General features: G+C 36.2%; 1 protein-coding gene across 17 annotated transcripts in view; it reads right to left on the bottom strand.

Annotated features, from left to right (window-relative positions):
- MAP2 (microtubule associated protein 2) overlaps window positions 1-25,442 on the bottom strand; it is a 349,368-nt gene that overhangs the window by 119,986 nt on the left and 203,940 nt on the right. For all 17 annotated transcript variants that reach the window (XM_014586193.2, XM_027770184.1, XM_014586191.1 and 14 more), the window contains one exon: window positions 973-1,050. The gene's annotated coding sequence lies outside the window, so the exon portion shown is untranslated. The remainder of the gene's footprint in view (window positions 1-972; window positions 1,051-25,442) is intronic.

Raw genomic sequence — 25,442 nt, 5'->3', positions numbered from 1 at the left:
TAATTTTACTCTGCTTTTAGCACAGAAACTTTGAGTTCAAAAAAAGATGTAAAATCAAAAACTGTTTCTGCCTACAGCTAAATTGTATATTTCCCTGTATTTACACATGCAATTATATAAATAACAAGTGCAGACATAAGAGTTTGCCTGCTATGCATTTACTGCGCTTTCAGTAAAAGCACTGTATTTTTTTCTTTCGTAAATTAGACGGAACTTACTCAAAACGTGGGCGAATCTGGCTGCTAGCTATTTCTACCACGACAGGGAAGCACTCTCTCGATAACAACTTAACAGCTGGGACTGGTGTTCTTTCCAGTGTCTGTTATTCCCAGATCCATGTATACGACTTAAGCTGAACTCCACACATACCTGCCTGCTCTCTTTCTGCCTCACGCCCCTCATGTGTAAAATGGGAATGATTCCCAAGTCTATTTCATAGAGCTGTTGTAAGCAATAAATGAAGGGGCCGGAAGGTGGTGTGGTGGTTAAGGCACTGGACTCCCTCCCACACGGTCAACTATGGTTTGAGTCCAGATTTGGTGGCTTGCTTTCTCACTTTCCCCCTCTCTCTCTCTGGTCAAGTTAAAAATAATAATAAATAAAATTCAAATAAATAATTTAAAAATTAAAAAAAATGAATTCACTTAGGTAAAGTCTCAGAGGACCATGCCTAGCATATGGTAGGGCTAAAGAAATATTCTTGGTATTGTTAACCATAGCAGGAGAGACACAGGTAAATTCAATCCTCTTTTAAGAGAACGATCTTTTCATTCTTTTGTTATTAAATCATCCAAACACTATGAACTCCTATTTTAATGATTCTAAATCTATCAGTCTTAAGATTCATAAGTGTATTCCTTCCTTACCGAAACGAATGGATATCTATTTAAAGATTTTTTTACAAACATGGTTAGCAATGACTAATATTTCCCAATCACAGCTAACATTTTATAGTAGAAAGGAGGGTCTTACCTATTCAATGAAGTGGTAAAATAGTTAAGTTTGTGATATTGTGTTCTCAAAGAGTTGATAGTATGTTCTGGCTTCCTTCTGTTAAAAAAGAAAAAAAATGATTTAGAAGATTAGCAATTTAATTTCCAGTCGATGTGCATCAATCATATCACGTGGTTCAGAGCAAACAGTTTTTCTATTTGTGTTGTCACTATGACATTACAAGATAGACTGCATGATGGTTTTTCTAATATATCACAGGCTGAGCATTTCTAACCTCCTAGGAAAGTACTACCTTAGATGTATGAAATAGAACAGTAGAAATGCTGATCATTGCCTGTTCTTTTCCTCCCTTTTTAGCTTTACTTCAGAGAAGCTTCATAAGTACTATATCCAAGGAATGTAAACTTTTAAATTATTTTCAGGTAATACATAGCAGGCAATCATACTCTCTGCCAAGAGAATACATGTGGCCTGGAAAATCATTAAGCAAACTCTATAAGCTTTAGAGGATTGGCCTCTAGCCCAGGCTGCACTGGTGTCTCCAACACAGGATCAGAAGGAAGTTTTTAATAACCAGTTAAATTATCTCCACAGAGTACTAAGCTTATTTTGACATTCAGAATCCTAAAAGTCATCCTAGATTTGTATTTCTACTTATAAACGCCATCCAGAACAAGACAGAACACTTCTGACTGAAGCAGTGCCTAAAAATAAATAGAAGTAACAATACTAAATGGCATTAAGCTTGTTTTCCTACCTCAGAAGCCATTCAGATGTAACCATCCTCATCCATGGGAACACTACCAAGATGCAAATATATAAAGGATTGCAGAGCTTTGACCCATTTTGAAGTTAGCACTCCTACATTAGATGCCTCAATCTATGTATCTATATATGTTTTTACCAGGACATGTATGATTTCACTCCTGGTAGAGTGGGTCCCATCATATCCTCAAGGAAAATGATGCTTTATAAATAAGGACTCTAAGATTCAAATTATGATATTGATGAACTCTTCTTTAAAATTCAGCAGTTTTTTAATGCAAACTTAGAAGGACAAAATACAGATGACTTAACCCTTTAAGTGTATGGATATGAAGAGACAAGAGTCTGATTCAGAAGCAATCAATATTGAGTGGGCCAGGTCCTTTGTTAAGTGTCTTTACATACTCATTTAATCTATGATTATTCACACACAATGTGCAGCAGCAAACAAATCTACTAGTGAATTTTATATTATAGGTAGAATTTTTCATATCCTCTAATCAGTTGATAATTACTTTAGGGAAAAAAAAAAAAAAGATTTAACTGCCCAAAGCTCTGCTCACAGCCTTTTTTCTAGTGCAAATGTTCTTAAATTTGGAATCTATATAACATTATCCCACAGAGTTTTATACACAATAACAAGACTATTTGAAGAATTTTTAAGAGTATTTTTCATTATAACAAATTAAGACTTGTAGCTTAAGTTTAGAATAAAAACAAAATGGTACACCAGCCTCAGACTTGTTTCAGCTAGTGAGTCTTTGGGTATTTAATGAATAAATGCTGAATAAAATATCATATAATTTTTTCTCTTTAAATTCCATATTTTCCATACATTCTTGAAAGTACATTTTTTATCACCTTCATAATTTTTAAACTGCATGCAAGCAGGTGTATAAGGATGTAAGTACACATTATACATGTGTGTAAATACACATTGTATATGTGTGTATATCTTTTATCTTAGTAAAAATATGAAAACAAAAAGGAATTTCATAGAATAGGGGTCAACAAACTATGGTCCATAGGCTAGCTCCTTCCCACTGCTAGTTTTCGAAACACTACACATGCTGTCACACTGTCAAGCCCACTCATTTCCTTATTGTCTATGGCTGTTTTCAGAGTTGAGTAGTTGGGGCAGAGAATGTATGGTTTGAAAAGCTCAATGTATTTACTATCTGACCTTTTACCTGAAAACACTTCTTGACATACTTGAAATAAAAACATGCTCACCATTTGAGTAATGCTACAATGTTAAAGCAATATTAGAAAAATAATATCCCTTGAATCTTTTCAAAATTTAACTCAGTAGTTAAGAAAGAATGAAAGTAAAATTTTAGCCCTTAATACTTTTAAAAACTGATTTCATCCCAAAAGAACTAGGAAATTATTGGCCAAAGGATATGATCATTCAGGATATGAAAATTCAGGGTACCTAGTACATATTAGTCATAAAAACAATGCCCATTTACCCAAAACCTTGACTTTTCTGAGTTTGTTTGTTATAAAAATGAAAATGACTATTTCTTTCCACACTTTATTCTATGAGAGAGAGATAAATGCCATCTGAGATTTATTTTTACAGAGCATCTTATGGCCTATTCCATTAGGCACACAAAATTGAATAGTCAATTTAACACAGTAGGGTTAGAAGTGATCATTTTTATTCCATATCAAAATAATTTAATTACTCCAACATAGTTTTTTGTTATGAATATTATTTGACAGAGTTTTAGTACTAGATACATTGTAAACAATGGCCATGGCATCCCTAAAATAATACTTATACATATTTATACAGCAGTGATTGTGTACTTGACAGTACTCTGAGCACTTTATATATTCTAATTCTTTTATTTCTCACTATTACCCTTTATGACAGTGCTATCCTCACTTTACAGATGAGAAAATAGGCCAAGAGAGCTTTGGTGTCCTTCCTAGCATCACACGATGAGAAAGTGGTCAAACCTCGGCCAAACCAACTTGATAGACACTGAGAACTGATTTTAGATTTTCATCCCTAGTTAAAGCCAACTTTAAGCATACGGGCTTGTGGCTCCTCTGAGAAGCAGTATTTCACTGATGGTAACTTTTATATACTAAAAATACTTATTAAATACTTCACTATTCAGTATGTTCAGCTTTGTGAACAAATTAAAATTTACTCCCATGTTCTCTACTTCATTATTTTGAACAGGTTTGCTTATACCACTCTCCGGAATCTCATAGTTGGGTATGAAAACTTTTGAGAATCATGACTGATAATACTTGGCAAAATCAATTGGTTAATAAATATGTTTAAGAACTATCCAACAAAAGATAGAGAATAGGATGTATGTTGTATGTTCAAAAAGTAATAACTCATATAATGAGACATTCATAATTAAAACTTGTTAAGTTACAAACCAAATCAATTACTATCAACTGATTACTCAGATAAATAGGATATATAATCAATTTACAGAGGATTCAAATGATATATATCTGTTGGCATATTTATATGCAAATTATGGGCACAAATAATATCAAAGTTAGAATGATAAAGTCAAGCAGACTTTTAGAATCTCATGGAGAAAATATTGTCAGGGTGTAGTTTTCTCAACTAATTTAAGAAGCCATATTTCATGAAAGAAAAAAGTCATCAGGATGACTTTTCTGGATTTTTAAGCCAGGATATACTCTTTTTTTGCCTTTTAAACACATTCTAGCACAAATATCACTTGGTTATTTAATGTTTTGATAGATTTTTCCAGATAAGGAAAACACTACAATGCTTGAAGTTTCTGGAAAGCTAAATAGTGTTTCTGAAGGCTAAACCTAACCTCAGTGATTAGCATTTGGCTAATCAGTTGGCTTTCAAATAAACAACAATAATATTCTTCTCCTTCTGTATCAATCTGTTCTATGATATTTGGAACAGTTCATGTAATTCTGCCTAGTCCAGAACAACAAAATTTTAGCTACTGAGGATTAAATTGCCAATACAGTTGGGAAAATATTCATTATCCAAACAGTTTTTAAATAGAAGAGCAGCTGCCAACATAAAATCATTTAGTCTAACATGCTAATAACCATTTCTATTCCCTAACATACTTAGAATCAGTTCATTATCTACTTATTTATGAGCAAAGGAATGTCATGGTGAACCAAAGTCACTGATAGTTGAACAGTTCAGAGAATTATCTTTATTTTTTTTCTTGAGGCTTTTGTCAATGTTCCTTTGAGGAGAACATTATGTTTCTTGCAAAGGAAACGTATTTCAAAATATGCACTTGAAAGAAATAAGAACTGTTAACAAAATCTCTATTCAAAAATTTATAGTCTTCAGTTGAGAAGATAATTTAGGTAAAGGTAGACAGTAAGAATTTTCCCCTTTCATCTCCAAACCTAATACTTCAGGCTGCTGCTGACGACTAGCAGGCTGGATTAAGCTGACTTAATAGACATGTTATAGTCTTGTCCAAAGCATCTCAACATAATTCAAGGCAGTAAAAATAGTATACAAATAGGTGAAGGATAAATGTTGGATTAGTCAAAAATGTCAGGCTTAAGTCTCTGAAGCTTTGCACAATAAAGGTTTATATTCTGTTCACATAAGTCCTAATGTGAGTAAGGTGACTCTTCAGACTCTGTACAGTGACAAAAATAAGTATGTCCTTCTTGTGGCTCAGTTCATAGCCTTGAGTATTACAGTGGCTCACCCTCTCTCACATAGAGGGTGAGTTCTGGCTCTTAAATGCATTAATGAAAATGTGACACTCTTCACTTACTCTCACAACCCACTGGGCTAAACCTAGCTTTGCTTAAATGAAAGGGGTTGAGAACATGGAAGATAAATGGATATTTGGTGAGCAATAAATATCTCAATTGCCAAGGTGAATGAGGCATATGAGATTATCTAATAGCTACATTAGACTCCTTCTTCATTATAAAGGGTTGAAAAGAAATAACCATGCTTAGTGATATCAGCTGAAAATTTATTTTGTTAAGTTGTTAATGTATGCTGTCTTTGATCGAATATATATATATATATGTATGTATATATATATATATAAAATACACACACATATATCTATATAGATAGATAGATAGATAGATAGATAGATAGATATACATATATATTTAAACAAAATATGAATTGGTATAGCAATGTAGAGAACCTTGGGCAGCAACAGGATCTATGCCAGTGTTTTTGTTTATTTGTATATTGGACTACTGTTTTCTGCTCAGAACCAGAATATATTTAAAGAAATGTACTACTTCTTCCCTTGGCAGAAAACCATCTATTCATTTAATTCTAATTTTCATGCATACACCAACCTTTTCATTTTTATTTCTTTAGTTTCTCAACAGATAAAATTATATATATTTATATGATCATTGCCTCATAGAGTTGCTATGTTATGGTGAGAGTACTTAATATCCATACTCTTAGCATTTTTCAAGAAGACAATATATTGTTATTAACTAGTCACACTATAATATATCTCTTGAACTATTTCTTCTATCTGACTGAAATTCTGTAACCTTTAATCAACGTTTCCCAACATACCTACCCTGCTTCTGCCCCAGTTCCCAGTAATAGGTATTGGTCTGTCTGTGTCTGATTTATTTCACTTAATAGTTTGTCCTCTGTATTTATCCATGTTGCTGCAAATAAGAGGATTTCTTTCTCTTTTGTGGCTGAATGACATTCTATTGCAATATACAATCACAAAACGGATTGTATTTTAACAAAAAGGATAGCAGTCTGAGAAATGTGTCACCAGGCAATTTCATCTCTGTGTGAACATCATAGAATGTATTTACTTAAACTTAAATGGTCTAGACTATTACATGCCTAAGCTATACGGCATGGTATAGACTATGCATTCTTTATGGGACCATATATGCAGGCTATTGTTGACCAAAACATTGTCATGCAACATATGGCTGTATATACCACATTTTCTTCAATATGTATCTCAGTTGTTCATTTATTTGCTGAATAGTTACTGAACAAGTATTTGCTACCAGGCTAGGAGTAAAGTGTAGTAAATTCAGAAGAAAATGGGCCTTGTCCTTCTAGAGTTTACAGTAGTTGGGATGGAATGGGGCAGACATTAAACAAATAAATGGTATACCTTGTTGGTGAGAATGTGTGAAAATACACAGTGGTAGAGGTATGTATTAGTCTGCTCAGTCTGCTATAAAAGAATAAAATGTAATATTTAACATTAAAATATGTAGCAAAACCCAGAAGAATATCCATGATAAATGCAATGGACTTTCAATAAAAGTAACCTTATAGTAAGAAAAAGAGAGAGAGAGAGAAAATGGAGAATTGTGCTTGGTACAGGTTAACCTACTGTAGAAGAACTCTTGGGGTCTAAGCATTGGAATCTCCTTAAACCTGGCTTAATGCTTCCCTGATTTGTAAGTGGATTAATAAAGGTCTAATAAATGACTGAATGACTGAATAACAGTTTATTTTCCTAACCATTCTGAGTAGGAATTAATTGAATTTGGTCTTTGAAATAAGAAGAGAGCTCAAACTCAGAATATAAACACTGTATTGGAACCCTAGCTCATCACTTACTGGCTGGATAATACTGGGTAGATCTTCTAATTTTTAAAATCTGCTGTGTTATCAATAAAAAGATGATGATAATAAGATGTCCTTTCTCAAGTTATTGCAAGGGTTAAATAAAATCATGTGTTTGGAATAGTGCTTTGGCAATTGTGGAAAATTGTGAATGAGTGATATTGGTCTTCGAGTAGCGTTTTTTTCACCACTTAGCACCACTGTGCACTCTCATGAAGAGCAGAAACCCTACGTTCATGCTAATCTGGTTTCTTAGCTTCCATTCTTTTTGGTTTTGCTTAGTATCCGAATGCCTTTTGTAAGTTCTTAAGACATAGGGTGTCTTTCAGAAGGATTGTGCCTGAGAAAGAAGCATTTTATTCACTAATAGCTCTGAATTCACCTGCTGGAAACCATCTGTCAGCCTACAGCTGCTCACAGAGGGTTCACTGAGGCAGCTTTTGGCTGAACCTAGGTTATAGAACACCAAGCTATTTTTGAGGTCAACATGAGCATTCAAATTCCAGCTGTGGTCTAAAGGAGTCAGAATTCAGCTGATGAATTGACTGATGCTGGTCTTTGCCTGAGCTCCTGCACACTCCGACTTCCTTGACTGGGGATAAATTGGAAAAGAATGAATTTAGGAAAGGGGATCACACCAGGGAGAGAAAAATATAAGTGGTACTGCAATCATCTGACCAGAAAAAATGAAATTCTGACAAATCTACTTTTAGTCTGAAGAGCTAAAAGCTTTAGAAGCAGAGGGATTTCATGAACTCACTGGAGTCTTAGGGAAGAGTTTACAATTAAGGGGGATCTCCAATGGATTCAGGTCCTTCATCTTTTGCTGCATATTGTTAAAGAGGCCATGGTGATAACTTAATTAGCACAGTGGGGACTAAGTTGGCACCCTCCTCTCCCCCTTCTGTAATGCTAATTTGGAATCTCTTCTGTCCTCCTCAAGTTTTCTTAGCGGTGGAAGCCAACATTTTATCACTACAGAAATTGCCCATAATAACCCACTTTAAAAAGTGAAGATCTCTTAATTGAGTGAGATTATTACTTAACTGGCTGAGAAAATACATCACAGAAAAGATAGCCATGAAAAATATCTGAATCCACTATGTTAGCACGCTCAAATATGCTGGAAATTCTTTAACAGTACACTTGCATGCCGGATACAATAATTTTCATATCAGAAATCTTAGAAATATTAAGATGCATGAGGGTATATCATTAAGATTTCACCAGAGAAAAGGAGAGGAGTTGGCATAGAAATGCTGGAAACAAAAACAAAACAACAAAACAAGAGCTTGCCTTTCTATAAATAGGAGACAAAAGAGGAGGCAGATCTTCTGGTGGGGAGCACTTTTAAAATGTTTTTCCCTCTCATATTATTCTGTCGGTGGCCTCACTATTCCCATCCTCTGTGCTCTTTGCAGAATAGTATTCTATTATTATGTTTTATTTAATTCGCTTAGATTTAAGTAAATAGACACCACTGTGATGAAGGGCAGCAGAATGGAGGAGGGAGGAGTGCAGAAATCAACAGAGGAGGGCACAGAGACAGGGGTTGTAGAACGTGGCCAGACACCAGAGAATGGGCATTGCACACTCCTGAAAGGCTTTCATCTAAAGCTCCCAGTGGCCACTTAACGTCTATAATCAAGCCACATGTGTTTGATTTATACAAAAACTTATGAAAATAAGATTAAAGTCTGAGCTAAAAAAACACAGCAAGTGAGCCAATGAGGTTGCAAATATTCCAGCTGCTCTAATTACTGTTGTTCCAGAGGAATGTGAGGGTTGCTGACTCCTTGCTTGGGTTCCCGTGGGCTCTTCTGGGCTCCCAGGGACTGCATCAGCTATCGTTGGTATTCGTGTCCACAGAACATTGTTCCAGAGGTAGTTTTCAAATTCACACTCTGAGAACAGTTTTAGAGCTTCTCTAAGCTAACAGTCAAACACATTTTAAAATATATTTTATCTTAGAAAATCATGGCTTTGAATGACAACATTGCAATTGAAATGTTCCATCGTCGTCTTTGATTGGTCTAACTGAAAGTGTGGAGTTACTCTTCTCCCCTCTCAGGGATCTCCTCCATCCATCTAGGACCTTCTCAACACTCCAAAGAAATGCAACCTCCATGTGGGTGCCCTCCCTACCCCACAAAACTAGTGATGTTATGATTTCAACTTTAATATAGGTTTCAGCTGTAAGGGAGAAGTAGAAGTACTTTTCTTAATGAAGGACATGAAGGACTACAGATCCTAAAGTACAGCAGGTTTTCGTTTCATCTTGTTTGTTTGTGGTTTTATTTTTTCCATTTCACATACATTCTATTAGGTCATTGGGAAAGTTACGACACATTTTTCTATGCAAAACTATGTCATGACTTTCCAGATGCCCCAATATGTTTAAATGTAATTTTAAACCGAAAGTCATTCAGCTAAAAGAGATTTTATGCAGCCAAAATTTTATTGGAACTGTTTAAAAAGAGACGGGAAGCTGTCTGTGATTTTTTTCTATGCCTTTTGTTGTGAGCAGCTCTACCTAGTCAGCAGAAACTGAATATGCCTCTCTATCCACAACGAGTCTACTTCAAGCTTGTAAAGCACTCCCACTGGAACTCGCTGACCACAGGGAGGTATGAGACCCTAATCTCAAACCCACATACAAGATAATTTTAGTAACAGTCTTCAGGAATTCACTGAAAACCCTTAGAACACAGATGAGAAAGGGCATGGGCTAATTAGATCCATACCTTCAGAATAACACTAACATCTGGAATACAAATTTCTTCAAGCAGGTGATAAGAAAACACATATTTCCACTGCTAGACCAAAAGATAAGGATGCTTAACTATCCAAAGAAAGCTATAACCTTCACCTTCCTTAAATAAGACTTCCTTTGAAACTTGTTCTAATACAATGTTTTTATGTCTGAATGAGGTCTATGTATTATCTTTAAGAAAAAGACATTTTCTATAATGTTCTCAAATATTGGCCATCTGTAGTATCACCTAAAAATCTCTAAAGTTTTAGTGTAAATGTCACATATTACAGAACTATCTTTCATAGGCAAAAAATCTTGTAAAAGTTCATGTTTTAAGGCAACCCAACAGACCTGTCTTCCAGTTCATTTATTGGGCTACACACAGCTTATTTATTTATTTATTTATTTATTTATTTATTTATTTTATTGATACATGCTGGTAGTGTTACTTTATATACTGCAATGTTTGGCTTTCTTTTATATTATCTGCTTGTTAAATTCTAACAACCTGAAGCACTTTTCTGGTATTCACACTATTCTGCCTGTAAAGTATTACCTCTGGAAGCTTCTTTTAGAAAAGTGCCAGACAGTTGGCTTAGTAAGAAGGCTCATGTGTTATACTTTGCTCATTATGTGTCTGTAATGTTGTGGAAGATTATGGATTCCAGTAGCTGCTGACTGAAGCTTTTACAGTCTCATATATAACCCTATCCACATTCTTTTTCTGGATACTTCTCTAATTGTGGAACTAGCATAGCAGTTACAGCAAAAGGCTGTATAACAGTGTGGGGACAAAGGCTTTGGAGGACAGCCCGATCTTTATGTAGTAAGCTACTTAACTTCACTGGTACATAACTTCTTTATCTATAAATTGTGAACAATAATATTTATTTTCTAATAGATCCATTTTTTTAATAGCCAGAGGACATGTGTGCTTGCACATAAAAGGTAGAGAAATAGAGAGAAAGGGAGAGAGCACCCCCAACGGGGCATGATCATGCCACAATCCCTTCTCCATTTCTCCATCCTGCTGGGATTTGAGGCATGCATACTCATATGCCCAGCATGCTTTTCAAGCTACTGGGATTGGACTCAAACCACAGTGGGCTATGTGGGATCTGGTTTCCTTAAACGCTAAGCTTGGGCTGACCTTCTTAAAAAACAATTTTAAGGTCTAGGTATAGGTTAGAAGAAGCTCTCTGTACAGGGTCTGAAATATATATTCATATATATACACACACACACATACACATATGTACAGTGTTTGCTGCATGGTACTACTATTATTATACAAGTCAGTGAATTGGATGAAGCTGGTTTGCTAAAACATTCAACAGAAAAAAAAAAAGTTGTCACCATTTATATGCTGATATGGTGATTTCCAAACATAGGCCAGCACTACAATCTCTTGGGACCTGGATAAAAACTCAAAAACTCTGATCCTACATTCTTTTCTATGGATTCTGATCCCAGAGGTCTGAAATGGGTCTTAGAATCTACACCAATCACAAGTGCTGAGTATTATTCCTAACAGTATGATCTGGGGAGAACAACTTGAGAAATAAGGGCTTCGTAATAGAAAATTGTATTGATATAATCATAATTACTTTGATAGTCACCACATCAGTTACAAAGAAATGTTGTTCTAAAGATACTAGCTTAGTGATAACCATTTATTTCAGTGTTCGTCATTTTTAACTACATAAGTTTAAACTTTTAAAATTATTGAGTTGTCAGAAAGGTCATGACAGGGGCCAGCAGGTGGTGTGGTGGTTAAGAGCACTGGACTCCCACATGGCTGACTGCGGTTCTAGTCCTGGAACTGGTGACTTGCTTTCTCACTTTCCCTCTCTCTTTATCTCTCTCTTACTCACCCTATCCTTCTCTGGTCAAATTAAAATAAATAAATAAAATAAATAAAAATAATTCTTAAAAACAGAAAAGTTATGACATATTTTTCAGTTTCTCTATGCAAAAATGCATCATGACTTTTCTGATAATCTAATATAAAGTATGCATAAATATTTTTTCTTAGTAACTTATGAATCTTTTTTCTCCTTTCAAAAACTCTGGTTTTTAACTTTTTGTACGTGATAGACTGTAGAATGTAATGAAAGCTTTGGATTCATGACTATGTATGCATGACCTTTATTTTTACAAAAGCTTTCGGGATCCCATTCATATACTGCCTGGGAGCAATGGGCCCCAAGTTAAAAACACTTGGGACTAAGGTATTAACTATTTGCAATTTAGAGGAAATTTTCTGTACTCTTTAGATTTTACAGGTCTAAAACAAGGTTATTGTACAATGGAAAAAATGTGACCTTTATGTATCTATTTATTACTTCTCAAGTATCTTTGATTGTTTATTCTGTAGGAGGGTTAGAAAGAACAGTTCTTTACGAAGCTGAATTGGAGAATTCTAATAAGAAGGCTGTTATTCTGTGAAAGTAGCACAAGTTTCTACTTTGGATAACAATGAATTCAGTACACATGTTTTTTATGTAAAAAAACTTCACACGTTACAAATTCTGCCACAGGTTCTGGTAGAACAAAAGGTATAATTTTCCACAAGTTTTACCTTTCTTAATGCACCTACACCCTGGAAGAAAAACGTAAAAGAATGCACATTTTCTTGTTGAGCATTATCCAAATGAATTGCCATTTCTCTTTAAAAATTTAAATGAAAATCCTTTCCCCACAAAGAAATAATCTGTTACGATATTTTAAAAGAAATCTGTTGGGGCTGGCAGGTGGCATGGTAGTTAAAGGTGCTGGACTCCCACATTGCTGATCATAGTTTGAGTCCTGGACATGGCAGCTTCCTTTCTCACTTTTCCTCTCTCTCTCTCTCTGGTCAAATTTTAAAAAATAGTAATAATAAATAAAGTTAAATAAAATAATTCTTTAAGAAAACAAGGAATCAGTCATTGTAATAAAGCCAACTTTAAAGTCAAATGAAGTTTTTTAATCTGATGACTATAAATACCGAGTCATTGAAAAAAGTCATGATGCATTTTTGCATAGAAAAACATAGAAAAATACATTATGACTTTTCCAACAGCCCAATAAAATGAAAACATATTTTTAAAATTGTAACTAGAATAACAACTAGAAAATATGTGTTTTTGTCACTTTCAAAAGATTGTAAGAATTGATCCTATTACATGGGCTTGCAATACTTCTGGGATTAAAACATTTCTATGGTTTGATGCTTTTGAGAAAAAGGCTAAAAAACTTACCTTGTCCTAGAAGATCATGCATTCTCTAGCCTTCCCTCTCTCTCTAGCCTCGCCCTGAACTATTCTTCCCTTACTCTCTGCTCTATGTTTAATACTGGCCTCTGTTATTCTCCCTTTAAGTCATGTTTCCACAGCCTCAGGCCCTGCATATTATTTTCCTCTACCCAGGGTGCTTTTCCCTAAACTCGTGCCCAATTAACTATTATTTATAGATCACACTAAAATTATTCTCCCTGACAAGATCAGTTCCTGAATCTCTCCTTTATACTCCTTGTTAGGATTCTAATTTTGAATTTAGTTGTACGGCTATTTGATTACAAGCTTATTTCCCACTAGACTGAAAGCTTCATGAGGACAGGGACTGTGACCGATTTGTTTATCCACATCATAGGGACTCGGTATTCCCTAAGTTTTCATGAGCTATATGAAAGGATGAATAAAAGAATATATGAATACCTATGCCATACTGTATCCATCTACCATATATAAAGTAATGGGAAACTCTGGGGAAAGGACTAGAAATACCTTTTGTGGCCTCAGTTTTACATGCATAAAAGGAAAGTATTAAACTAAATCATCACTGGATGTCAATTAAGTTTTAAAAATCAATGACTTGGGGGCCAGAGGCGGTATAGTGGGTAAGGTACTGAATTGCCACATGGCTGATCATGGTTCGAGTCTCAGACCTGGAGGGCTTGAAACTTACGCAGGTGTGTGTGCATGTGTACCCCAAGTCCTGAGAGGTGTGCTTGTGTGCCCCAAATCCTGAGAGGAGAATGGAGGAGAAGTGATGGTGGTGTGGCCATCCCCTCCTGGAGGGTGATTTCTCACTTTATGTCTTTCTGTCTCTCTCTCTCTGGTGAGCACCAATGCTGCAAAGCAAGAATCTCTCAAAAAAAAAAAAAAAAATCAATGACTCAGGCTGACTTCATTGAGCACTATGCACTGGGAACTAGATCCCACATGGCTGATGGGATTCAAATACTGGTCCAGGCAATCTGAAAACCATGTTAGGCTTGTGTACATGCAGTGTAGACTTCTGACAAGATGAAGAAATGGAAGAAATGCTCCATTAGGTAGTTTCTGTCTCTGTCTCTGTCTCTCTCTCTCTCTCTGGTGAGTCCATGAGCCCTCTAGCAATTGATGAAAAAAAAAATCAATGATCTCAACACTCAAAAGTCCATCTACTTGAGAATTAATAAAATGTAGTATATTCATTCAATGGAACATTATTTAACCATAAAAATCAATAAAGATGTATTCCATGAAATGGATAAACCCTGGAAACATTATACTGAGTGAATGAAGCCACTCACAAAAAGCCACATGTTATATTACTAAAGGAACTGTCCAGAGAAAGAGAAAACTCATTAAAGACAATAGATTAGTGGTTTTCTAGAGTGGAGTGAAGTAGAAATTGAGTGCCTGCTGGTGGACATAAGGGGTATATTTTGGGGGTGGGTAAAAATATTCTAAAGTTAGATACTGGGGACGGTTGTATAACTCTGTAAATATTTTTTTTAATTACTGAATTATATCATTTAAAAGGGTGATGTTTTTTCTTATTGCCAGAAGGTATATGAGTTTGTGGCAGAGAAAGAGAGAGAGAGAGAGAGAGAGAGAGAGAGAGCAAGCTACCCAGTGGGGTGTGGTCCACCACAATCCTTTTCCTCCATTTGTCCATCCTGTCAGGTTTCTGTGCACACATGCACACATACCCTTTTTAAAGCCACTGGCAGGCTAGTACTTAACTGCTGCTGTATGGGGCCAGTCCAAAAGGGTGAATTTCTTTTTTTTTTTTTTTTCAAAAGGGTGAATTTCTGCATGCAAATTATATTTCAATATAGCTGGTACTTTAAAATAAAGTCAATGACTCAGTGGCCTATGTTAATTCACAATTTTGATACAAAACTTTATCCTTGGTTCATTAAATAATGAACTTCTTTTAAGAATTAAGAGGTTTTTTTTTCAAATGTTTAAACCCTAGCAGTATAAAAATGTGTCTATAATAAATAAAATATTTAGAATGTCCATTCTGAATATTTCTTCACTTGTTACTAAATTTCAGATACTAAATTATATCCTGTATGATTAGATTCTATTTTTTTTAGTGCCTGTAATGCATTCCCTGATTTCAAGAAGTATATATAATCATATCTGGAGTGGTACAGCAGAAACAGTTTACTTCTGGTTCATAATCAGGGGCTACTCTGAATCAAAGGAAAGATATCTTTCAATTTCAATTATTCCAGAGAGTATAGTATTTAAGATAAGCTTTGTAAAGTTATATATTACTTGGGCAAGCAGGAGGTGGGGTAAAATAGTGAAACAGAGGAAGCAAAAGAAAAGCAGAGAGGAAAAAGACAGTCAATCCTATTAAAAGATGGGAGAATGAGTTGAAAAAAAAAAAAACACTCTCTAAAGATGACATACAAATAGCTAAAAGTCATATGTCCTAATTTTCTAATTACATTCACTGGTAGATGCTACCAGCTTTTCTGATCATTAAGAATCAAATGATTCCAGAGCCAGCAGGTGTTATGGTGGTTAAGGTGCTAGATTCCCACATGCCCAACTGCAGTTCGAGGCCTGAACCTGGTGGCTTGAAATGCAGCGCTGGGCCTGTGTACATGTGTACCCGAAATCCCAGGAAGAGAATAGGGGAGAAGAAATTGCAGCATGGCCATCCTCTTGGGGAGTGATCTCTCGCTTTCTGTTTCTGTTTCTCCAGCAAGCACACGTGCCTTATAGCAAAAAATCTCTTAAAAAAAAAAAAAAGAATGAAACAATTTCAAAATACATTTAAGGTTAATAAATATTTCTCCCGGTGATGAATGAGCACACAAGAGCTAATGATATATTTAATGTAATTAACGCTATTAATTTATTGTTGCCCCTTTAAAATACAGATATCAGGCCTTTACCATATGTCACTTGAGTTAGCATTTGACTTTTTGCTGTTACTGGTTCCTTAAATAACAATTTAATTAGCTACTTAGCTCCAAAAAGTAAAGAGAGACTCATAGTTGCAAAATCGAATGACTCATAGACATGATCTTAATTATCAAATGTTATAATTATTTATTATATTCAAAATAATGTCATTAAAGCAAAGAGATTTGCAGAGATTTTTTCTAACACTTCTCTATATGTTCAACTTAACAGAGATAGATGCTAATTAACTAGTTTCTGGCTAGTTGGGTCTACTGAGTGAATCTACTGTGTTTTCAGTCCCAGTTTTTCCAGTCCTTCCTTACATATTAGCATCAAGGGGAACAACCTACCCTTCACAATGCCTGAAAATTAAATAGATGTAGTCAGACCTGGCAGTTACGTGTTTTTTAAAAAACATTTTTACCTATGACTATATATTCAGGAATAATTTTCAAGTAATTTTTGGAGTCAGAAATCAAAAACACTGAATAACTTATTATTTGAGCCTCTCTGGTAGTGCCAGTCAAAGAGACTCTTAAAGAAAAGTCTTGATCCATGATTTTAAATGAGAAAGATGATTTTACAAATTTTGAAATTTCTTTGCTTCTGGACCCTCTAATAAAGCATAAACACAAACATAGTCACTAACAAACTGACCATTTATACAATGAGTATCCACTTGAACACCATCTGTCTCCTGGTTAACACTAGCTTATATCCCTTCTCAAAAGGTCTAGGTCTTTGCTCTCCAGTTGACTCCCAGATGCTTATTTAAAGATGTCTATATATGACAACACAACCCTACTGCAAACCATTCAACTGCAAATTGAAATGGTATCACAAAAGATGCAGGACTTCATGAAGTATAGGAAGGCAGTCTTGGAGAAGAGCTCAAGTAACAGATTAATCATGAAAATATGAAGATCTGCCATAGTTGGACCAGTTACGAGTGGATGAAAAATCACAATTATGAGGACATAATATTCACCTTCACAATCGTACGTATAAGACGTATAATGAAGTGCTTTTCACTTTCCCTTTTTCTCTCTGTCTCTCTCTAGTGAGCACATGTTCCCTATAACAAGTTATATAATAATAAAAAAATTTTAAGAATTTTTTAAAAACTATAATAATCTAGGGAAAATTGATGGAAAGTTCTTGAGGATTTTTTGTGTGTTTGTTTGTTTAACAGCCTTTTAAAAGAGCATGCTGGAAAAGTCAAATCTGACATAAAGGGTAAAATTCTAATAAAATGTGCAGAAAAAGTATTATTATTATTTTTGAGATTTTTGCTACAGGGTGCGTGCACTCGCCAAAGAGACAGAGAGAGACAGAGAGACAGAAAGTGAGAAATCACCCCCCAAGGGGGATGGCCATGCCACAATCCCTTCTCCTACATTCTACTCTCAGGATCTTGGGCACACATGCACACATGCCTGGCGTGAGTTTAAGCCACTGGGTCCAGGACTCAAACTGCGGTCGACGACATGGGAATCCAGCGACATAGCCATTATGCCAACTCTTGGTCCCGGAAAAAGGGGACCAAGAGTTTACAAAACCAAACAAACAGTTCATTCCTTTTCCTTGGAATCAGTATATTTGCAATTACAATGCAAGCATTTCTTCTCAGTTATAATAAGCTTATTTATTTGTATTGCTGGAGAGTACATGTGCTTGCTAGAGAAGGAGAGGGAGAGGCTCCTGAATGAGGTACAGGCACACCACAGTCCTTTTTCCACCATTTCTCTATCCTGTCAGGATCTGGGGCCGGCATGCACATGTGCCTAGTAGGTTTTCCAAGCTGCCCAGGCTGAGATTCCAACTGCAGTCAGCCATGTGGGGTCTGACTCCCTCCACAGAGAACTTAACCACTGCACTATGGAGACTACCTGAAGCTTATTTTAATAACATCTAATTTCAGTTTTTCGAACTAAAGATTGTCTCAAACATTTTTTTCATTATGGCTTTAATGAAATTTGATCTATCTTTGGGGGGAGATTTACTTTAAAGGCTTCCTTTTATGATACCAATTACTGCCAGCTAATGACATCCCATTGTACATGTTTTCTGCAAAAGATCTCATTTTGAATAAAATTCCTTTCATAAGTGCCATCTAAAAGTCACACAAAACTGCCTAAGATATTATATTAAATTGAGTCTCATCAACATATACGGGTGGAGAAGACTATTGATGAATAGTAGCAGGAAGAAGCAATCTTAAAAAATATTTTCTAAAATAGTACAATTACCTCTATCTATATATCTTTTACTTTGAAGATCAGTTGTTTGCTTTTGCATACATACACATATATACTTGTAGTATATTTCTGCTGTACTAAGTAAATAATATTGGGACATTCTTGACTTGTTTAAAATCATCACCACTCTGATGATGCAGAATATGCCATAACCATCTAGATTTGTTCATCAGCCCCTGAAGTTTCTAGCATTTTTATGGGAAGGCCATTAGATGTGGGAGTATATTGCAGTCTGCAGAAGTATTCTGTTTTAGGATGTACCAACACTACCACTTTGTCTCTTCTGTCCGCTTAAACAACATGTTTGGCAAACTATAATTATCAGTATTTTCTTTTATGGCAGGATAATTACTTGTTATTTTTGCTTAAGCAAGAAAAGAATCTAACAGTGTTCTCCTCACAAACAAGAAGCATGTGCGCAGAGTTTTCAACTTGCCTATGTACACAATATGGAAAGATCCCAACTGCTCTCCATAAAACAGACTGCCATTGTAAGTTACACCACTGAAATACCAAGGGCTATTTTATGGAAAGCCTTTATAAAAGTTTCCAAGGGAAAGCTAGATAACCTCCCTTTTCTTAGTTCACTTATACTTTAACTGCTGATGTTCATTACAGAGAACAAATGTATCAGCAGAATAAATGTTGGCAAGAGTCATAAAACCAGGAACAAAAGTCTTTTGCTACATTTGTGATTATGTAAAGAGCACTGAACTTTCTGTGTGACAGTCACTTTAGTTAACTCAAGAGCCAAACTACCAAATAAGCTCATCTGATTAGTGTGGATTACGACAAGGATTAATATAGCATTCTTGTTTCAAGGGTACTGAGCACAGACTTAATAAGTACTCCAGCATCTTCTAGGAATACTGAATTAAAGCTTTTGTTGAACAAATGCATATATTCTTTTTCTTTTTTGAGAGAGATATTTTTGTTATAGGGCATATGCATGCCCCAGAGAGACAGAGAGAGACAGAGAGACAGAAAGCAAGAAATTATCCCCTGGGGGGGATGGCCATGCTGCCATTTCTTCTCTTCCATTCTCCCCTCAGGATTTTGGACACACACACACACACACACACACATCAGGTTGAGTTTCAAGCCACCAGGTCTGGGACTCTAACTGCAGGCAATCCTGTGACAGTACAACACCTTAACCACTATGCCACCTGCTGGCCCCAAACACAAATATTCTAAAAGTAAAAATCTGTTCATTTTCTTGGTTCCTACTAATCTATAGTCTTCTTTTTGATAACTCTCCTTATTTCTGGTGAGTAAATCTCACAGGTCAGTTAATATAGATGGGTACAAACTAAAAATGTACACAAGATGCAAAACCAAATCTTCCAAAGATGATAGAAACTGTCACCGCTCAGCAAGCCAGAGCCCTCAGCTAACTGACATTCGTAATGTCACTCCACAGAATTGCATGATCCTCTGAACAGCAAAAGCAGGACAACTGCAGTTTTACTTTGATATTACACAAACTTTTCTAGTTTTGGGGTTTTGTTTTTGTTTGTTTGTTATCACCAGAGTATTTACGACCCTGTATCAACTTGAACACTAGATCAACTTGAACACTAACAGCAGTTGTGGGTTAGTTCTCTGGTGATAAGGCAGCTACTAAAAATAATTTTCTTAGAGCATTATATTTATTCCAAAAATTGAGAGAAAGTTCATAAAAAATGTGCAAAGCCAGGTTATTCTATAACATGACCAAAAAAGGAGGATATCCAGAGATAAGAAAAGGTTACACAGACATTAAAGATCTCCACTATTAATACTTACTGAGCAAAAGGAGCTGCCCACAATCACACAGAGAGAACTTTGAAAATGTCTGCTTAATGTGTAATCTTTCCCTCTTCTACATATAATGCTATTGAGGGAAAGTTGTTCATGTGCATTCTGTCAGTCCTTTGTGATGTCCCATACTCCTAAAGTCTGTACATCAAGTCAGAAAATGACTCGGAAGGCATATCTTAGGTGGGAAAAAAGCTCTTTGACTATCAATTAGTGTCACGGTTTTCTTAGGCATCTCTCATGAGGTAGAATGCTAGGTAGAAAAATAACAATAGCTATGCCTATCTATTTTTAGATTCTACGTTATACCCGGCTTTAAATAAACCAAGGGGTTTCTTTTCCCCTAAATTTGTTGGCTTTAGCTCTGTTTGGACAGGCAATCCTATTCAAGCAGCTGCTATTCTCCCCATGCTTGAAGCCAGTTGGGCTTCACATTGGAGTGAAATGAAAGAACGGCTCTGCACAGCTGGCGATCCTCCTTCTTAAAGATGTCTTATCTCTTTCTGATATTTACGGCCAGTCGGTTCCTATTGTAAAAGGCTTCACATGCAGCCACTGATTTATAAGCTTGAGATGTCTGCCTGAGAGTCATTAGCCCCCCTCTAGGGCTGTCTGAGACCTGCAATCACCAGAATCTAGCTCCCATTTCCAGATAATGGAGCAAGCTATGAAGCCATTGTGAGACTGTGTAGAGAATTCTAATGTGCAATATTGAGGTTACAGAAGTGGTCCCAAGACCCACAGGTAGCCATTCCCACTCACACAAACCCCATTAGACAGTCCAGTTGGGACACGCTCAGAATTCACTAAGGTGCTTACAAGAACCTGAGGATTTTTGGTATTTTTCAGTTCTCAGGAGAGCTGGCTCTTGCTCTTCTATGAAATTGCTAAAAGAGATTTCATTGAGTGAATATATATATTTTTATTGGTAGTGGATGTTAATGATCAAAATTTAAGACTTATTTCTATAGCCATCTTCCCATTTACACAGACTCTCCAAAGCACTGGGATTCTAATCCAGTGAGCTTATGAAAGGCTCAATTCTTCTGACTGCTAAAAGAGGCCAAGGTGGCTCCCAGCCTGGCTGAAGCGAAGCAGGTGAAATCAAATGCAATTAGTGTTCAACAGTATTTAGTTCAGTACTGAATCAGTAGCCAGCTGCATCTTTACTTCCTTTGTTAATTCTGCCTAAATATACTTGAAAAAAAATCCTAATTTTTTATATTTGTTTTAAAAGTGAAAGATATTTTAACCTCTTGTAGTAAATGAACTCTCCCAATGTTTTCTTAACTAAGAGTTGAATTGTTTCATTTAGGGTGAATATAAAAAGCAAATAAATAGTTGAGCTTTGTTTGAGCTCAAAAACTCAAAAGTAAAGCTATCTGGTTAACTTTCTTTTCAAGCCAGATGAAATTCAAAAACTGAACAAGTAATTTAGAAAAACATTTTATACTTGAGTTGGGTGTTGTAAAAAAATAGGTTTGAATGATTTTTCACAAAAAAAAAATGGCTGCAAAAAGGGGATTTGTTAGAAGAAACCTGGAAGAATTCATTCATGCATGTCACACAAGTAAACAATCCCCTCTCTAAATGTCATGAAGTAGACTCTGTTGTGAAATTTAAGTTTGTAAATACAGAATGAAAATTAAGATTTAGTTTACTATAGGGCAGGTACCACCATGCTCAATATTTATTTTGAAATATCTAAGTAGTTCTCTTTTTTTTTGGAGAGGTTTTCACTCTAGGGCGCGTGCGCTCGCCAGACAGACAGAGACATAGAGACAGAAAGCGAGAAATCACCCCCCAGGGGGGATGGTCACGCCGCAATCCCTTCTCCTCTAGGGATCTTGGGCATGCACGCACACGCGCCCGGCGTGAGATTTAAGCCACCGGGTCCGAGACGCGAATCGCAGTCGACTACGTGGGAGTCCAGCGACATAGCCATTACGCTAACTGCTGGTTCCCAAAGTAGTTCTCTTTCAAAGAAGACTAAGATGCTGGATATTCTTTTTCCCTCTGTACCTGCATATCCTAGCTAGCAAAATAATATACTGTCTATCAAATGTGATTCAATCTTCCCAGAACTGATTAGTAGTAGATTCAAGAATCATTACTGATAGGATCCAGAATAAATCAACATCTGCTTCATTTATGTACGTGGTAAGTCAACAACAGCACAGGGAAAAACATGAAAGAAATAACTACTCCCAGGAACATACCTTTGTTACATATCGACTTCAAAGCTCACTGCATTTCAGACATAACTCACAAGAGTCCTTTCTATAAAAAATTTTTCTTTTTTTAAAGCAATGTTTTCCATGTCAAAGAGTATTTTAAATATCTTGAAAATAAATAACATCTTCTCTCTGGATATAAAAATTCATTTGCCTGAAGTATGAAAAATGAAGCGAAGGCTAACGAGAGACTTTTTTCTAATGTAAGATGAAGGAAAGAATGAGCTTCTGCACAAACATGTTTTAAAAGATGAAATATTACATTGTTATAAGTAAAACAGGTGAAAGAAAAAGTTGAAAAATATTAAAATAATCTGTGTTACTGGTGTTTAAGTCACTTAATAAAATTTAAAATATAAATATATATAATTGGGATCATCATTTATCGCTCATGTGTAAGGGCATGGCACTTTTAAGTGCTGCACAGTCAGTAAGGCATTTATTCCTCAAAATAAGTCTATGAGCAAAGTAGTACTGAAATCTACTGATGAAAAACCTGTCCTTCCAGAGTAACTTGGCCAAGAGCACACAGTTGTCAGTATGAGAAGCCTAATCCTGGGGCCAGCAGGTGAAGTGGTTAAGGTGCTGGATTCCCACATGACAGACTATGATTCAAGGTCCAGACCTGGTGACTGGAAAATCATACCAGGTGCATGTGCATGCATGCCCAAAATCCCAGGAGAAGGGATTGCAGCATGGAGATCCTCACTGGGAAGTTATTTCTTACTTTCCTTCTCAGGCGAATGCATGCATCCTATGGCAAAATCCTTTAAAAAAAAAAAAGAAGCCTAATCTTAAACTGAACTGATCTGCTAGCCTTTCAAAGATGTCTTGTTCAGTCATAAAGAACTGAGGATACATATGTACATGCAAAGAAAGTTGTGTTTTCTTTTGGAGAGATTGCTAAAGGGCATGTGCGCTCGCTGGAGAGACAGAAAGAGAGAAATCTACCCCCATGGGAGATGGTCACGTCACAATCCCTTCTCCTCCATTCTCCTTTCAGGATTTTGGGGTATGCACACACGTGCACCCAGCTGTGAGTTTTCAGTCACTGGGTCAGGGACTATGTGGGAGTCCAGAAACAACCTTTATGCCATCTGCTGGTCCCAGAAAGCAATCCTAATTCTCGGAAAGGCTTCATAGTCACAATCCTGGCTCAACTGATGGAGTTGATACTATTCCTGCCAACAAGTAGAAGGGGAGCATTTGGAGTCAGGTAGTCCAGCAGCACTAACACCTGGGACTGCTACAAATTCAAGGGAGCACCTCCAGGCTCCCAACATGTATCCTGGATCTACCGGCCCTAATGCAGAGTCAGCCACTGTTTATTCTACCACAAGGACTGATAATACCCATGCATGTGGCAAGAGGAAGACAGCAAAAAAGAATTTCTCAAAAATTTACCTTTCTTTGACTCATGTGATAATGGACCACTACAGTTTGGAGGGTTGGTAGGAACTCTGACACTAGCTAGGAGGGAAATTGACTACTCATGCATGATATGTTCTGGTGGTAGGTGATCCTGGAAGCAAGCTGCAGAGAAGATAAATCCTATTAAATCAGTCGGGAGGATGGAGAGCAGCTGGTTGGTCTGGAGGCTGAAACAGCCAGCAAAGGCTCAGAAAAATCTGCATTGCAGATAAGTCTCATGGGAGACAGCTGAACTCTTAACATCTCCCAGGCTAGCTTCCCTCCTGAAAGCACAATGACCTCAGGTGGTGTAATTTAGATTGTATATAATTTTTAGGCCTTTCTGGTGACCCTGAAAAAACACAATTCTATGTTTCTTCTCGCTGCTTTTCACCTATCAACATTTTTTTTTTTCCAGGGAGGAAGTGGGCAGAAAGGAGAAAAGAGGCTTGGTCAACACCACCATATAGCATCTTCTATGTTCCTTTTGTAGGTCTTTGGTTTTGTTAATGTTAGGCCTTGTCTTTATAAAACTTTATCACTCAGCTTCAAAACAACATAAAAAAAGAAAGAACTACCTTGTTTGTGAAGACAGGGATACATAAATATAAACTTTTAGATATACTATCACTACCAATGATCGCTTTTGTTACATAAATTATTTTCATTAACTCCCTCAAAATCCTAATAAGGTTGGGAACCAGCAGTTACCATAATGGCTATGTCTCTGGATTCCCATGTAGTCGACCGTGGTTCGTGTCTCGGACCCGGTGGCTTAGAACTCACGCCGGGCGCATGTGCGTGCGTGCCCAGGATCCTGAGAGGAGAATGGAGAAGAAGGGATTGCGGGGTGACCATCCCCCCTGGGGGGTGATTTCTCGCTTTCTGTCTATATGTCTCTCTCTGTCTGTCTGGCGACCGCACGCACCCTATAGCAAAAACTTCTCAAAAAAAAAAACGGGAATATCTTTCCTTAAAAAAAAAAACAAATCCTGATAAGGTTGATATTATCACTCCTGTTTCAACCAACTGAGGTTTTGCAAATTCCTAATATTTCATTTACAGCTAAGGAAGGGCATATTCTGGATTTGAACCCAAAGAACTCTATTTAAAATCTGTACTTTTCCCACTACATTACAACATAGCATTTGTTAAATGCTATGCACCAGACGTTCTGCTTGCAAGAAGGAATAATTCACCAGTCATAGCCTACAGAAATTCCTGTTCTGTTGCAATAAAGGCAATTATAATAAATGGTCTTTTAAATACAAGCAGTTAGAATAATAAATTTTTTTTCTAAAAGACTATTTTATACACTATGTTCCCAATAATAATTTAGAATCTTATGAACAAATAACTGTAATTAAAATGTAGTAGAGGATCAGAAAACAGTAATAGGAATTAAAAGGAAAAGGCACAAACATAGTTTTGATGATCCAAAGGATGGAGGGGATTTTAGTAAGTGAAACTTTGGTTGGGATGCCAGTTTGGAGAGTTATTTAGGGA

Source organism: Tupaia chinensis, unplaced genomic scaffold (genome assembly GCF_000334495.1).
Source record: "Tupaia chinensis unplaced genomic scaffold, TupChi_1.0 Scaffold000018_1, whole genome shotgun sequence".
Classification (NCBI taxonomy): domain Eukaryota; kingdom Metazoa; phylum Chordata; class Mammalia; order Scandentia; family Tupaiidae; genus Tupaia; species Tupaia belangeri.
Note: the sequence above shows the minus strand (reverse complement) of the source record. Positions and strands in the feature narration are given on the sequence as shown.